At 45.4% G+C, this 13,441-nt stretch overlaps 1 non-coding gene across 1 annotated transcript; it reads right to left on the reverse strand.

The window, feature by feature from the left end:
• Positions 1-477: 477 nt before the first annotated feature.
• LOC122432660 lies at positions 478-584 on the reverse strand. Its single transcript, XR_006266924.1, has one exon. It is a non-coding gene; the product is annotated as a U6 spliceosomal RNA (small nuclear RNA).
• Between the last annotated feature and the right edge of the window lie 12,857 nt (positions 585-13,441).

Genomic DNA, 13,441 nt, shown 5'->3' on the forward strand with positions numbered 1-13,441 from the left:
GCTTTATTGCTTTCCTGTTATGAGGCAAAGAAACTTTGGTTTTGGTTTTGGTTTTGTTTTTCATTTATTTTTATTAATTGGAGGCTAATTACTTTACAATATTGTAGTGGTTTTTGCCATACATTGACATGAATCAGCCACAGATTTACATGTGTTCCCCATCCCGATCCGCCCTCCCGCCTCCCTCCCCATCCGATCCCTCTGGGTCTTCCCAGTGCACCAGCCCTGAGCACTTGTCTCATGCATCCCACCTGGGCTGGTGATCTGTTTCACCTTTGATAGTATACTTGTTTCAATGCTGTTCTCTCAGAACATCCCACCCTCGCCTTCTCCCACAGAGTCTAAAAGTCTGTTCTGTACATCTGTGTCTCTTTTTCTGTTTTGCATATAGGGTTATCATTACCATTTTTTTAAATTCCATATATATGCGTTAGTATACTGCATTGGTCTTTATCTTTCTGGCTTACTTCACTCTGTAAAAATATGGACCGCTTCATGAATTTGCGTGTCATCCTTGCACAGGGGCCATGCTTATCTTCTCTGTATCATTCCAATTTTAGTATATGTGTTGCCGAAGCGAGCACGCAAAGAAACTTTGACAATCAGTATATCATTGGCAATTTTTGCTCAAGAGTTTGTTCTCTTTCAATGGTAGGTCACAGAAACTTACCATGAACTACCTCCCTCAAAAAAGGAAATTTATCAGCACACGTAACTGGGAAGGTCTCGATGGGCCTTGCTCGCAGGGTGGGCTAGACTCAGCGACCTCGGCCTGGGGCCAAGCCTCTCCCTCCCTCCTGTCTCCTGTCTGGTTCTCATGCCTTCATCTGCCTTTGTCTCACCTGCATCACCTTCCACCCATCAGGCCCACGTTGAATGACTTCTCTTTCCTTGTCTGCTGTGTATCGACAATAGACCCACACAGCCCTGCCAAACCAAGTGAGGCCGACGGTGAATCCATCCACATTGTGAAACTAAAGGAGTTTCCTCTAAATCCATGGAAATCTATAGTGAAAGAGTTCTACCCAGCTTCTTATGAGACGACCCAACCTCCCTACATAGATGAGAGTGTATAAGAAAATAATCCAATAATCCAATATTCATTCAGGTCGAGGGCAAAAGGTGACAAGGAGTCCGTCTTGGATCACAGGGACAGGGCTCCTGGGGACCAAAGCTGGACCCCACACACAGTGCAGACTCTCAGATCCTCTCTGCTGTCTGAGAAGTTCTCCAGAAATCAAGGGGCACCTCCAAATGAGAAGAACTCAGAGAGGAAATGGGAGAAAGAAGCTGAGACTCGGAAAAACATTCAAGAGGCAAAGTTGAAATGCATTTCCAGGCCTGTGTTCCAAACAAACCAGCTACAACTTTTTAATGGAAAACTGCTCTTTAGAATGATAGACAGGAATCACATAACCCCCTCCAGGGCCACCTGGTGACCAGCGCAGTAACAAGGATGGATGATAGGCCGAGATGGGGTGTATTGCTTTCCTCTGGCTTCTGTAAGACATTATAGATGGCTTAAAACAATAGGGGGTTTCCCTGGTGGCTCAGCTGGTGAAGAATCCGCCTGCAATGCAGGAGACCCCGATTCGACCCTTCGATAGGGAAGATCCCCTGGAGGAGGGCATGGCAGCACACTCCAGTGTTCTTGCCTAGAGAATCCCATGGACAGAGGAGCCTGGCGGGCTTTCTTCCCTGGGGTCACAAAAAGATCATTAACACTTAGAACGATAGGAAGTTATCCCCTTTCAGTTCTGGGGCCGGAAGCCTGAAATCACGGCGGCGGCTGGCTGAGCGCCCTCTGGAGGCCGTGGGTGGTGGTGCGGCATTGCCTTCCCGGCCTCTTCCAGCTCCTAGTGGCTGTTGGCGTCACTCGCCACTCGGCTCTGTCTCCGACTCCACAGGGCCTTCTCCGTGTGTTTTTCTCTCCAGCCTGTGTCTCCCCTCTTTGTAAAGACTCTTGTCTTTGGATTCAAGGCCCACCAGATAATGCAGGATGATCTCTTGAGAGCCTTAATTACATCTGCCAAGTAGATTTTCCAAATAAGGCCACATTCACAGGTTTGGCATGGACATTTTGTGGGAGATCACTTTTCATCCTACTAACCAAGGACTTGCCAGTTGCAAGATAAATGGAATTTCTGCTGAAACAGACGACTCTCAAAAACTTTTGCTTTCTGGTGTTACACAGTGCAGCAGAAAATTAAAATTTAAAAACGAAAATAGCCTTCCTTTTCTAATGGGTAATTAAAATGCTTTTCTCTATTAGGGATAGTTTTTTGTTTTGTTTTTTTTTAATAATTTTACATGGCCACATGTGTAAAAGAAGTCTTGGGAGAGGTGGGTTCCTGCTGGTGGGATGTGGACCTTTGCAGGCTGTCACGTAGATAAAATAGATCATAAAAAAAGTGAAGTTGCTCAGTTGTGTCCAACTCTTTGCGATCCCATAGGCTGGAGCCCACCAGGCTCCTCTGTCCATGGAATTTTCCAGGCAAGAATACTGGAGTGGGTTGCCGTTTCCTTCTCCAGGGGATCTTCCCAACCTAGGGATCGAACCCAGGTCTCCTGCATTGTAGGCAGAGGCTTTACCATCTGAACAACCAGGGAAGTCTCCTAAAAATAGATCATAGGGAACTTCAAATTTTCACCTACAGCTCAAAACTACACCCTTTTCTTTCCTCCTGTTCAGAGACATTCCACCTTCTGTTTGTATCGATTTACAATTTTTTTCTCCTGATGAGAATCTTAAAGATCTACTCTCTTAACAACTTTCTTTTCTTTTTTCCTTAGCAGCTTTCAAACATGATACAGTATTGTTAACTAAAGTCACTATGCTGTACATCACACCCTCAGGATTTATTTAATCAGTGAACATCTTTGGAATCAAATCATTTGATAGAGCTTTGATTATTTAAGATAAATTTCTAGAAATACACTCATTTGATCAAATAATTTTAAATTATTAACAGCTTATTTAATATATATTATTCTCTGTTAATTATTTAATCCAAAACTCTTGATACATAGCATAAAACTACCCTCCGAAACTGTTATATCAGCTTACACTCCCATCAGGAACATAGAAGACCTATTTCCTCACACCAGCTCGCATCATCCTTGTTGGATAATTAAAGAAACCTAAAGATCTAGTCATCTCAGATTTTGCTGCTACATACACGCGAAGCTGTTCATTGAAAATGTGAGGACAAAATAAATTAGCTTTCTGAGCAGTGACTAGGGACTCACGAAGTGGAAAAGCATCTTAGATGAGAGCAAGACAGGTAGCACCTCTATTTCAGGTTATCAGGAGCTTGTCTGAAATAGTTTGTAAAGAATGGTTTAGGTCAATGAGAGGGTGATTCCAATTAAGGAATTTTAGCAGAGGGGAGAAGGCAACTTGAGTAAGTGAATGGCCATTATTGTCTGAGATTAAAGCAGCAAACCCGTCCAATAAAGAACGCATTGTTTGAAAGACCTGATTAAGTACACGTCTGAAAACGGACGTCAGCATGGAGGGGAGGGTTGTTCTAACTATAGAGACTGTGACTTACACCGTGACATTAACCTTATCTAAGTGAGTTATGATACTTTCTGGGGCTCAGCCATGAGATTTCTCACTGAGCTGACCTCACAGTGATAAGATAGTCAGAGTTCGGGTTTGTCAATGCCGTCTATCTGGGCAGACCCAGGAAAAATAATAAACAAGCAACTGTGTAAGGCTTAGATATAATCTCATTAGGAGGCCTTTGTGGTGAGATGGTGGGAAGTGGATTACAGTGACCTAGTTCTATAACCCATTCTGAAATTCCCTGAGACTATTCCCAAACCAATTCTGCCTAGAATTAAAATACACATGTTGTAAAGTTATTTGTTGTTTCCAGTGAAATCAGGAGCAAATCTCTACCATGCGATGCTGAGTGGATACAGAAAAGAGTTGTGGCAAAGCTCTGTGTTAGAGATACCTCGGGAGCTTGGAGGGCTGTTCCGAATTCCAAGGAAGCAAACTGTTCACCCACAAAACCTAAATTCTGCAGATAAGAAAATTAACATGTATTTAAGACCTGAAAGAAACTGAGCTGTGGGGAGGAGAAGATGTTCAAATGAAAGTTAAAAATAAAACGCACCACGTGGGGACTTCCCTAATCCAGTGGCTAAGACTCTGTATTCCCAATGCCTGGGGACCCAGGTTCAATTCCTGACCAGGGAACTAGATTTCACATGCTGCAACTAAAGATCCTGTGTGCCCCCAACAAAAACCAGGAGCAGCCATGTGTGTGTGTGTGTGTGTGTGTGTGTATTTGTAAAAGAAAAACCTACCACCGGGATGGGCTTGGAGGGCATTATGCAAAGTGAAATAAGTCAGGCATTATACAAAGTGAAAACACTGTATGTTATCACTTGCATGTGGAATCTGAAAAACACAACGAACTAGTGAATATGACCAAAAAACAAGGCTGTCTGAAGGACTGAAGGAGGTCAGACGTGTAGAGGTTTGAGAACAATGCCTGGTACATGGTAGGAATAAATACATGGTGTCTCTGCTGAGACAAGAAATTTTTATCAAACACCCACCGTGATTCAGTGCCAGGGAGCTGGCCCCGTGTCTCAGCCTACTGGAAAATGGACAAGAAAACCCCACGAGATGACCAGAGAAGTCACTGATGCCAGGGGAGCAAGGCAGGACACCATCCCAAGCTACTCTGGGGCAGAGGACGAGACTCAAGGAAGACTTGCCAGAGGGACCGACCCGTGTGCAACCCCTGCAACGGTTCACTCGGTGCAGAAAGGAGCAGACGGGAGGGGGGAGAAGACTCCAGAGAGCAAGAGACATGTGCTGGTGGTCCTGGAAGGCGTGAGCAGGTCGTGGAGGATGCCTGGTGGCAAAGCAGACACAGCAGAACCAGGAAGAGCACTTCTGCCATCCTCAGGGATCTGAGCTTTATCCTGAAAGCCAAGGGGAGGCCCTGGAGGATTTTAAACAAACCGACCCCCTAAAGGGTTAACAAACCAGCATGCTGCCATCCACCCTGATCTTTATAGTGTATCTGCAAGAAAACCTATGCTTTTCTTTTGTCATCTCAAAAATACTTGTAACACTTGTCTGGGTCTTGAAGGGTGGCCCATTTTTTCCTGCAGCAGTAGTTATGATTCTGTAAGGACGACCAGCTAGATAATAAATGCTTGCTCCTGTGAGATTTTTTCCCCCATTTCTTTGCTCATTTTGTGCAATTGTTTCCAAAAAAGAGCCCGCCGATTGTGTTTCTCCTCATGTCCCTGACGTGGGATGGACGCCTGGTGGGCCCTTGTGCTGCATTTAGGACAAAGCATGTGGCCAAGCGGTGGATTCAGCCCGAGGGTCATCCACAAATTTATTCGAGGAGATGCATTTATGGTACTAAATGGCTGGGCTAAATGGGGCCATTATCTGGCCTTTTCGCTGCTGCTATGAATGTCCCTCCAGAACGTGAGTATCGTGCTTCCCGGACGTGACTTCGAGACGACATTTATGCCAGTTCCAGTCAATGCACACGCATGAGCTTGGGTCATTTCGGTCATGTTTCTTAAACACTTAGGCACAAACTCAATGCAAGATCCTCTATTAAATGTTTCCAGGGCAATCAAAGGCAGAAAGAGAGGGAAAGAGCAGAGATTTGTTGAATATTCAATGGAGTCTAGGGGCTGAAATGCGACCCTAAATTATTCATGGCTTGGAATAAGCTGAGAAAAAAAAAAGTCATAGCTCTACATCCCAGGGGCCACTTCAAAGGATACCATCTTTCTTCCGGACCTGGGGGTGCCCTCGCCACTGGAGGTGAGGGAGACGGAGCCCCCCCGAGTGGGGACCGTCCAGGAGACCATCTGCCAGGAGTGAGAAGCGGACACGTCTCAAACTGAGCCCCTGAGGGGCAGGCACCGCCCTCCAAATGGAAACTGTTGGCATCTGCGGTTCATCACCCCACCCTGCAAGTACACTCCAAGACACACGGCTGCTTCTTATGAACTGTCTGTGCCAAACCCCCAAATACCTTTTCCATATGTTCTTGTTTGACTTCCCCACCTCTAAGGTTTGCCCAGTAGAAATGGGAACAGATTCTGGAAAAATGTACCAACTTTGATTTATTTAACAAACTAATTGTGTACATATAGGAATAAGCAGGGGTGTACAGACATACAGAAATGCGGCAAATACCCATGCAGTTAGGCATCTCCGACATCTGAGATCTAGACATGGTTTTATGAGAAAGGGAAATGACTACTTAAAGAATTAAATTACTGCAAAATTTCCATGTTCTAGGGAAAAAAGTGGTACTCATAGTAGGCAGCACAAATGCTTAAGAAAATATGTGTATGCTAAGTCGTTCAGTCGCATCTGACTCTGTGCGACCCCATGGACTGTAGCCCTCCAGGCTCCTCTGTCCATGGGATTCTCCAGGCAAGAATACCGGAGTGGGTTGCCATGTCCTCCTCCAGGGGATCCTCCTGACTCAGGAATCGAACCCGTGTCTCATGTGTCCTGCATTGGCAGGCGAATTTTTTTTACCACTAATGCCACATAAGAAAACAAAGGGGAACTTTGGGTCAGGAAAGGGGACATCCCCTGCTCACTGTCAGTTGGGATTAGGCAGGGAAGGGTGGAGAGTGAGAGAAAACCAAATTACTCTGCTTGATATAGAAAGGGCAGCAGGCACTGTCCTCTGGCCATTCTGGAGGAAAATGGCTTTCGGGGCCTAGGTGGTCAAAGGAGGAGCCGACGGGGAAGAAAAGAGGTGTCCTGAGAAGACATGTTGGCAGACACCAACAAAAGCAGGATGGCCGATGAGACCCGTGGCAGGGAGCGCAAAGGGACCCGAGGGCTGTGATGTTTGACTCCTACAGTCGGCCCTCAGCATCCAAGGGAGATGGACTGGTTCCAGACGCCCTCCACCCACGGATACCAGAATCCACGGATGCTCAGGTCCCTCGTATAAAATGCTGCATTATTTGCATATAACTATACACACCTTCACATTTATTAAAAATTTTTTTTATTTTATATTGGAGTATAGCTGATTAACAATGTTGTGATATTTTCAGGTGGGCAGCAAAGGGACTCAGTCATACATCTACACGGATCCACTCTCCCCCGAACCCCCCTCCCATCCAGGCGCCACATCACACTGAGCATCGATCCCCGAACTCTACAGCAGGTCCTTGCTGGCGATCCATTTTAAATGCAGCAGTGCGTTCGTGTTGATCCCGATCGTCCTTAGTTTATTTACAATACCTAATACACTGTAAATGCCGCCTAAACAGGTGCAGATATTATGTTCCTGGCATGGCAAATGCCAGCTTTGCTTTTTTGCAACTTTCTGAATTTAAAAATATATGTATTTTCCATCTGCAATTGGTTGAATCCACAAACTCAGAACCCGTGGATACAGAGGGCAGAGTATAGCAGCAAGTCTTTGCCTGTTTGAGCAGTGATGTAAGGGTCTTGTTAGGCCCTAGACGTTCATCAGATTTTAGCGCTGTTTGTGCTCTGAGGAAAGAGAAAGGGGCGTGTTTAGGGTGGACAGAGCTGCCTTAGGAAGCAACAAGATGGACAGATCGCTCAGATTCAGTAAAAGCAGGAATTTGTACCAACAGGTGGCTGTGGGAATACAGCCCATAAACCCCCTCCCCCAGCTCTGGGGGAGTCCTTAGATATCTCAGTAAAGCCATGAACGTTCTAGAGCCAGAGCTTGGCATAGGGCCTCTACCAAGTCTGTTTGGATATGAAAGAAAAAGGGAGATCTGCAAAAGCTTGGAGAACATAGAAGCATGCAGGCAGCTGACATTGATGGCAATTCCACATAATTACGCGTGTGGATCAAAAGCAAAGAAACCCTGGTGATTCATCATTTCCAGATTTGCTGCTCTGACTTCTTCATTGGGCACCAACTCAACCTATGGCCCGTGATGCCATGTTAGTTCTTTGGCTTTTCCAAAAGCCTTTTCAGTGTTGTTGTTGTGGGTGTTTTTGCCTGCTACAGAGAGAGACTCTAGTAGACACAATTCCTTCTTTTTAATTCCTTCAATTAATGATGTGCTTGTTTCTCGTGTTCTCTAATTGAAGCCATTTTTCCTCCTTTCACAAGCAAAGCACAGAATTGCCCTGTATATAAAGAAAGGCCAAATGGGAATGAACAATTACATTGTTTTCAAAATGGAAGTGATTTTCTTGGCTTTTCACACTATAAAAGGAGCTTTCTAAAAAAGAAGCTTTTTTAAAATCAGACAATACAGAAAACTAAAGAGAAAAATAAAAACACCTGATTTCCTACCACAGAGCTTTTCATTTTGCAAAAACTCCATAATAGATGGAGCTGCTGCTGTGCTGTCCAACTCTTTGCGACCCCATGGACGGTAGTCCACCAGTCTCCTCTGCCCATGAGCTTTCCCAGGCAAGAATACTAGAGTGGGTTGCCATTTCCTCCTCCAGGGGATCTTCCCAACCCAGAGATTGAACCCACGTCTCCTGCATTGGCAAGCGGATTCTTTGCCACTGAGCCACCTGGGAAGCCCAGGAGATGGTGCACAGTTGTGTAGCCAGCTTCGTTTCTTTCTTGTTCTATATGGTGAATATCTCTCTATGTCAGTGAATGTGGAGCATCATTTTAAGCAGCTATATAGTATTCTGTTGGATAGTGTCCCGTCATTTATTTCACCAGTCTCTCATTTACAGACAGTTTAGAAGCAGTGAAGAGATAAATGGCCTTTTATCAACATTTTGCATGCTTGTCCAACTGCTTCCTGGGGATACATCCTAGAAATGTGAGGTAGTGACTAATTCTGTAATGCATGTATTCAATACCTACTATCGCACATTTCTGTTGGCACTAATAGAGCAATAATCTAGACCAGCAAGGTCCCTCCTTCAGAGTTGTTAGTCTGGTAGAAAATTTAAGTATTAATTAAACAAGGAATTCAAATAAAGTGCGATGAGTATTTTCATGGGGAAAGTACAGAGTATTCTGGCTCAAAGGAAATGCACTTTAAAAAGGCTCTTAGCTAACTGCTCGCTGAGCAACCTTATGTAAATATACCCTACCCAGAAGGTTTGCAAGCACCTTACTTCCATAGGCAACCCTGTAAACCCACATTCATTTTCGTCTTGGCCCATCCCAAAGGTCAAAGTTGCTCTCTTGACTGAGCTCATGGTACAGGCATTATGTAAATGGGTCTCTGGTTACTTTTCTATTGTCCTGTCCATTTGTTAAAAGACATTTAGCAACCCTACCTTCATGTGAGCGTGGTTTCAGAAGCTGATTGCTTAATTTCCCAAAGATATGCTTCAATTTTCAGACTCAGGCAAACTGTTCAGAAGCTGAGGCTGGTCCCCAACCTCCCTGACCCCCTTGCTTCAAGGCCTGCAACCCTCGGTGTTTCTGTCCATCCACATGGGGCTGGATGTCCATCCAGCCTGATTTTTCCTGAATAGTACCCACCACTGCCTTGCAGAGCTCAGAGGACTTCTCATTAACACATCCCTATTCTTGATTCTTTCTGTACAAAATGCGGAGGACATGCAGAAGGCTTTGGGTCAGTGGAAAGAGGGAACAAAAAAGATGAAAGACTTCTAAGTAATGATCCAGTCCAGAAGAACCTGGGGAAGTTCACAAATCCCACAGTATGCTTATATGGAGTATTCACTGGGCTACAGGCTTTCTCATCATTTCTGTTCTACAAATCAGTCTGAAATCTCAAATACCATTCATTCATTCACTCAGCCGTTACTGAGGCTGTGCAGGGCCTCCGAGTCTGAGGATAGAATGTGTGATTGTATAAACATCACAGATTATCATGGGTTTCAGCTACTGTTGTTACATTAGAGGACCTGCAGACTTGGAAAGTCATCTTCCAGCAGGTGGGGTTGGCAGGTTCCCCTGGGAGGTGGACAGATCATTGTACAGGTCTTGAGGGTCTATCTGGTGAACCCCTCACGTGGAAAACTGGACCTCAGTGGCAGAGGATGTGGGGAGGGGGACCTTCCTCAGGGTCAAGGAGGACACAGCTCCCAGGTGACCTGAATTAAGGAGGCACCCATCACACGGGGATGGCCCTTGTGCCTGTAGAGTTGCACCATCCTAGGGAGTAAGGCTATCATCATGGTGGGACCAGAATCTGTCTTTGGGGGATTTCACTGGTGGTCCAGTGGTTAAGACTCCAAACTCCCAACGCAGAGGGCATGGGTTCAACCCCTGGTCAGGGAACTAAGATTCCCCATGCCATGTGGTGTGGTTAAAAATAAATAATAAAAAATAATAATAATAATAATAATAAAATAAATAAATAAATAATAATAATAAATGTTTAAAAAAAGAAGGGGACTTCCCTGGTGGCCCAATGATTAAGACTCCACCTTCCAATGCCAGGGGTCATGGGTTCAGCCCCTGGTTGGGGAACTAAAGTCCCACATGCCTTGGGGTGCAGCCAAAAATTAAAGAAAAAAAAAAGAAAAGCACTGATATGAGACTTCCCTGGTAGAGCAGTGGTTAAGACTCCTTCTGGAGGAGCTAAGAGCCCGCATGCTTCACAGCCAAAAAACCAAAACATAAAATAAACAACATTGTAACAAATTCAATAAAGCTTTTTAAAAAACAATGGTTCACATTAAAAAAAAAAAACTTTAAAAAATATTCAAAAAAAGAAATCCATCTTTGGGAAATCTGACTTTTGCATACCACTGATATTTCCCGGAGCATTTTTTTCCCCTCTGTTCCTTGTCAACACACTTTGAAAAATACCAACTTGTCTCCTTTGTACTAAGAGTTCCAAGAAAGGGAACTTCTGTGTGTGCTCAGAGAGGGCTTTTCTTTTAGGAGGTTGGAGGGGCTCACCCCTGGGCACAGTCAGAATGAGCAGAAGAATCAAAGTCACGTGACCACAAGGGGATTTTTTTTTTTTTTTTTACCTTTCTCTGCACAAAAATATTCTCCTGCTGCTTTTTCGTCTTCTTTTCTGCCTTCTCCTTCTTTTTTGGTCTCCCTCCTCCCCCACCAACCCTCTCTAACTTCCCTGGTGGCTCAGTGGTGAAGAATCTGCCTGCCAATGCAGGAGATGGGGGTTCTATCCCTGGGTCAGAAAGATCCCCTGGAGGAGGAAATGACAACCCACTCCAGCATTCTTGCCTTGAGAATTCCTTGGACAGAGGAGCCTGGTAGGATACAGTTCATGAGGTCTCAAAGAGTCAGGTACAACTTAGCAACTAAACATCACACCGCACCACCCCTTTCTAACCCACAGCTCAGTGACCAGCTGAGAAACAGCCAGACTTCTTGAGACCCCATCAAGAAAGGATGCAGAACAAGAAGCCAGACCTTGCCCCTGGGGGCTGCCACCAAAGGGAATCACCCACTGACATTTCGGAAAGGGAGCCATGATTATTGATTTGACAGTAGCCTTTCCTGAGTTTTTACACTTCAGTGGAAGAATAATATCACCCTTTGATTTAATTATAGTGGAGCTTTGTTCTTTCCATGCAAGAAACCCTTTGCGACAGGGCCCAGTGAAAAAATACAGAGGTTGTTCTGAGCCGCCCTGATAACTAGAACCAGGAGTCACATTGAAAGGCAGTGTCTCCGGCTTTTAATTACTTTCAATACGGTTCCTGTGTTATTGTATTTCTCTTGTGTTTTTGGAAATGAATTTTTCACGGATGATTGGGTTTTTTTGTGCTCTCCCTCCTGACAGGAAAGGTTTGGGTCTTTGTCTGCACGGGAACCATACAGCGCGCCTGAGCCTGAAGCCAATCGATGCAAAGGATACACCTAACCTTGGACCACTGGTTCGCCGGACGGGCAGAATGCCTGCTGCTAATCGGACCGGTGCTGGGGGTGAGTAGCTGGGACAAATCAAACTCAGGTCCAGAATCTGGTGTCAGTGCTGGAAACAAACGGTTGGGATTTGGAGAAAAAAAAAAAATTCAATTGTGTGTGAGTTACGGTAACTCAACTGTCCTCATTATCAGTTTGTTGACTTTTATTTTTAGACTTTTAAAGTCTTCCCATTGTTCGCCCCTCGGGGCACACGGATGGTGGCTATAAAGTTACACAGTCAGCATGCTGACAACAGCCAAAAAGAGAGAGCCAGCTCCCGAAATTGTTCCAAACCAATTGCACGGTCCCTTCCTCACGGATCAAATCCAAAGTAAATATGCAGATTCTTTGCTCTCGGTCTCCAAAGAATACACATCAGACCCGGGAGGCCGGCGGGACCACTGAAGTCTGGGACTGGAACTGAACCTCCAAGACAGCAACAGGAGATCTAAGCCCTCCTCCAAAAGGAGCTGGTTGACTGCTGAGGTCGCAAAGCTGAGTCCTCAGCCAGGGAACCAGAGAATAATGGAGGCCAGAGGCGGAGTCAGAGGCCCTGGGATGGGTCCAGAACCTACCAGCTATGCAATCTGGAAAAAAAAAAAAAAGTGAAGACTGGGGAGGTGGAGGGTGACTGGCCAGTCATCCACAGCACTTTTATTGGGTCCAAATGCTAGGACTCATTGTAAGCACGGTGGATACACCTGTCAGTGATGGAGACAGAAGCCCTGCTTCCTTGGTCATCTTGGTGATACGGAGGATGAGCAGATATAGTGTGACAATCGCGTAGGAGGAGAAATGCAGGAGACCGAGACCGCAGCACTGACTGGGAAGTCAGGATAGGCCTCCAGGGACACAGTTTCCAGGCTGATGCCTAAGGGCAGGATGGGGCGGCCGAATGGTTGGCAGGAAAAGTGCTGCAGGCCCAGAAGAGGGGACCGTGGGTGCCCAGGTCCCGAACCTGCAATCCCATTAGCAGAAAGATGTCCCCTCATCAGGGCCACCTCTTCCAAGAGCCTATTTAAAATTTCATCCACACACACATTTCCTAATCCTCCTCCTGCTTCACTTTTCTCTGGAGAGTTTATCACCATCTGCTGTACTTCATATTTTCTGTTTTGCTTGATTGCCTTTCTCCCCTATTCGCTCTGAGAGCAGGAATTTTTTCTTTATTTTTGCACAACTCTTTGCACAATAGTGCAGTTGCTTCATGGATGGCAGATATTATTATTATGTTCCCAGTCACTCAGTCGTATCCAACTCTTGTGACCCATGGACTCTAGCCTGCCAGGCTTCTCTGTCCATGGGATTTCCTAGGAAAGAATACTGGAGTAGGTTGCCATTTTCCTCCTCCAGGGGATCTTTCCAACCCAGGGATGGAACCCAAGTCTCCTGTGTCTCCTGCACTACAGGCAGACTCTTTACCCGCTGAGCCATCAGGGAAATCTCACAACCAAAATAAGTAGCTTTAACTCTAACCCGCTTTATAAATACAAGACTACATTAAACACTTGGAGATAGGCACACAGCCAGGGTATAGTACCTAAGCTTCAAAGATGGGTCCCTGATGGGCTAAAACTCCTGACATCCATGCCTGTGGATAG

This window comes from Cervus canadensis, chromosome 31 (assembly GCF_019320065.1).
Source record: "Cervus canadensis isolate Bull #8, Minnesota chromosome 31, ASM1932006v1, whole genome shotgun sequence".
NCBI classification, from domain to species: domain Eukaryota; kingdom Metazoa; phylum Chordata; class Mammalia; order Artiodactyla; family Cervidae; genus Cervus; species Cervus canadensis.